Below are 4,341 nucleotides of genomic sequence, written 5' to 3'. Positions count from 1 at the left end.
GCCTCTCCGGGACCCTGGAATAACTGAACTGCCAGACGGGTTACCAACCCTAGACTGGTGACCCGTCAAGGCAATTACACCGAGTACTGGGATTAAAGGTGTGCCTGGCCTAGCCTAGGTTTCTAGATATGCCCATGGTTCATGTTGCCTGCTCTGCCACCTGAGCCTGCTGCTAACCAGGGTGGAAAAAAGTCATGAGATCCTCAACTTCATTGGACACACACTCCAGGACAGTGTGTATACTAGTGTATGCACTAGTAGATGCATTCTCTTGTCACCTGGAGCACACGACTTGAGGATTAAATCACAATAAGGTAGCAATTGGGTTCAGTATTCATCTAAGACCTATAATTAGTACATGGTGGAGGATCTCAGGAGAGAATGGAGATCACAGTAGAAAGACAGTGTTTCTCTGTGTAGCCCTAACTATCCTGGAATTCACTGTAGACCAAACTGGTCTTGAACTCAGAGATCCACCTGCCTCTGCCACTGAGTTCTGGGATTAAAGTAGTGCTCCTCCACCGCCTGGAAAGCGGGATTTTTTTTTAAAAGGGGTGTGTGTGTGTCTGTGTACGTGAAGGTATGTAATGTGTTGTGTGTGCGCCTATGGTGTTCAGGTGACACAGTGTTGGATCCTGTGGAACTGGATTTACAGGCAGTTTTTTAAAAATATTTATTTATTTATTTATTTATTTATTTATTTATTTATTTTTGGTTTTTCGAGACAGGGTTTCTCTGTGGCTTTGGAGCCTGTCCTGGAACTAGCTCTTGTAGACCAGGCTGGCCTCAAACTCACAGAGATCCGCCTGCCTCTGCCTCCCAAGTGCTGGGATTAAAGGCGTGCGCCACCATCGCCCAGCTTGTTTTTCATTTTTCTTTTGTTTTTTTTTCAAAATATTTATTTATTTATTTATTATGTATACAATATTCTGTCTGTATGCCTGGAGACCAGAAGAGGGTGCCAGACCTCTTTACAGATGGTTGTGAGCCACCATGTGGTTGCTGGGAATTGAACTCAGGACCTTTGGAAGAGCAGGCAATGCTCTTAACCACTGAGCCATCTCTCCAGCCCCCTTGTTTTTCATTTTTGAGACAGAAAAGCTACTGTTTCTGGGGCTAACCTTGAACTCACCCTCCTGCTTCTTGACTAACAGACATGTGGCACCATAACTGAATAAAATATTTCTGATACTGCTCCAAATTTATGCATGCCATGTCCAGATTACAGGACAACTGTGGGAGGCAATCAGAGTCACCTGTGAAGTAGACAGGGTTCAAGGGTAAGGAGGGATCTGATTTTCATTGTTCGAGGAAACACCATGTCTCTGTCTTCCATTCTCTATCTCACCAAGGAGACAAACCATGCTTTCGGCATCATCCTGTTCATTCACTGACCATGTACTTCCCAGAAACACTTGCTCTCTGGGGATCTGCCTACACCATGCTCTCCATCCTAACCCTCCACTGTGCCTCTTCGGGCAATTCTCGACCCCACCCACCAACCCCATCAAGCTCACTGCTTGCCCTGACCCTCTCATAACAGTCTGTCCACACAATAATGCATAGCTAGACATATGACTGGGCACAAGCATCCTCAGACAAAGACTGACAACTGCTTGTCACCACACACACTAGTACTAGTGACCACACAGCCACTAATACCAGGTATAAGTCACATACCATCATGGGCATGTGCTCCCTCAAAACTGGCTAATGTCACATGTTCTGTATGACAGAGGCTCACATACTGCGTTGACACATTGATTGCAAAGTGTCTTGGGCATGCAGCTGCCAAATTTGCAGCCCTGGGTCCCCCAAAGTTTCAGAAGACAGAAGAAAAATAACTAATGCCTATGGGTGTGAGTGCGGCAGAGGACTGCTTGCTGATTTGGCTGCAGAAACAGGTTTTGGTTTCACATTGACACCAGGCAGAGACAGTGCCCAGGGTCACGGCTACAACATCAAGAGAAGAAAGACCACAGTATCTGTGGAGGGAGAGTGCATCCAGCCATCTGAGGTCCTGATCCCCTCCATGCGTGTGTTCACATGGCTGGCCTCCAGAGCACAGGTACTGCCATGCAGCCAGCTCCGCAAGGGACAGAACGAGGGCCGTGCTAGAGTGCAAATGATGCTGGCAGCATTCACTAGATGGGATCACAGCCTGCAAGGTCTTGAGAATCAATAATGCTATTGCCCTGGCAGGGCCAGCATGGACTCTTCCTGGGGTCTTCTTATAATTAACAGTATCCGAGGTAGCAAGAGGAGTAGCGGCCTGGATAGGATCAACATGTATGTGTGCTGTCCTAGGTATGGTATCTTGTATCTTTAGGACTTTTTTTTTTTTTCGAGACAGGATTTGTCTGTGGCTTTGGAGCCTATCCTGGAACTAGTTCTGTAGACCAGGCTGGTCTCGAACTCACAGAGATCTGCCTGCCTCTGCCTCACAAGTGCTGGGATTAAAGGTGTGCGCCACCATCGCCCGGCATTTAGGACCTTTATTCTACATACACAGTCAGAAAGTTCAAGTCTGTCTGGGAGGGGAGAAGACACAGTAGTTCCATTACATTAGCTCATCTTCCTGGCTTATATGGCATGCGTATTATTCCTCTAGTTGGCCTTCCTTTCCCACAATAGGTACTCTGTGAAGATAGATGTCTAGAGCCTGCAAAATGGCTTGAAGTAAGGACACTTGCTGGGTCAGCCTGGTGATCTGAGTTCTCAGATAAAGACAGGAAGGAACCAACTGATGTTTCCAGTCCCCCGCCCCCACCCACACTGTGCCATGCTCCCTCTCACAATAAATAAGAACTTTAAAATTAAAAATAAAAAAGAAGCTGGGCAGTGGTGGCACATACCTTTAATCCCAGCACTCGGGAGGCAGAGGTAGGCGGATCTCTGTGAGTTCGAGGCCAGCCTGGGCTACATTAGATTGACCCAGTCTAAAAGAGAAACAGATCCAGGCAATGATAGATCACACCTTTAATTCCAGTATTTGGGAGTCTCAAGCCTTTATTCCCAGCTCTAGGAAGATGGAGACAGGAAGAATGCGGCTGGGTGGAATGAGGAACATAAGGAGGAAGGAGACAGGAACTCAAGGCATTCAGTCTGAGGACTTGTAGAGACAGAACACCCCATTTGGTCTGAGGATTTCATAGAAGTAAGAACTAGTGGTTGGCTGCTCTGCTTCTCTGATCTTTCAGCTTTCACTCCCTAAATGACACTGGCTTCTTATTAAGACCAATTAGAATTTGTACAACAGGGTCTCCATAGTAGCCACACAAACATCTAAAGGCAGGAGCATACTAAATTGTCTGGAAGTGCTCACCTTTCACAGTACTGACCCATAGTGCTCTGCCCCCCTGCTACTCCCCTCCTGGCCCATGAATGGCAGATACTTGCAAGTAGGAAGCACACTACAGGAGGCTCCACTAGCTAGGGAAGCAACCGTCACAGTGCAACCAGCCAAGCCTTGCCTGCATGGGCACTGCCCCCTCACGGAGTTATAAATAGCCCAAGTGGGTAGCACCTTAAGTATGACAGTGTTTGAGAGTCTCCTGCCGAAACACTACACTTCCCAGAGTTCCCTACAGACAACAGAAGTCATTCCCATGAGAGGCCACATCCTATCTTCCTTTATAGGCATTTTGTCCATTTGCACATGTGGGTGGCAAAATGCTCCCTCGCCATGAATTAAAAACATGGTCCCACTGAAGGTCAGACCAAGCCTGTCTTTCCACTTTCTGTTTTTAATCCCATTGGCCAAGAATAAGACCATTATCACAAGTTTTGAGCCAAAATTGAAGCATTTGTTAAATGTGTTAAATACTGGCTAGGATGATGGACATGGGCCAAACCCATATTGGGATTCCTAGAAAATGGCTGTGAATGATGTTAGTAGGCAAAACCAATTGAGTGGAGGCAAGCATACATCCTGACATACTTCCTGCCCGTGTGGTACCTCCCATATGTGATATGTTGATCATGGCTGGGGTAACCAACCATGTTTATGTAAGACTTTAAGACAATCCTAAAGCCATTTTTGAATCCTCTCAGCCTCTGTGCCATAGTGCTTCCCCTCCTCCCCTGGGAATCAAGGACCTAACAGCTACACTCACACGTACTCAGTTCCTGAATAATTACCCATATACGTATGCTTTGGTTCGGTCCCCTGGGAAACGGGGTCAAAATGACCTCTTACCTCATCTGATCTGACAACAGCTCTCCAGTCAATTATTGGTAATAGCCTTTTCGAATAAGCCAATCAGAATAGTCAAAGAACAACCCCCCTTGCTTCTGTGGCCCCTTTAAAAGTAGACTGTACCCGCTATTCAAGGTCCCTCG

Source organism: Microtus ochrogaster, chromosome 5, assembly GCF_000317375.1.
Source record: "Microtus ochrogaster isolate Prairie Vole_2 chromosome 5, MicOch1.0, whole genome shotgun sequence".
In the NCBI taxonomy this organism is placed as follows: domain Eukaryota; kingdom Metazoa; phylum Chordata; class Mammalia; order Rodentia; family Cricetidae; genus Microtus; species Microtus ochrogaster.
The sequence above is the reverse complement of the archived record's forward strand: the minus strand, read 5'-3'. Positions refer to the sequence as shown.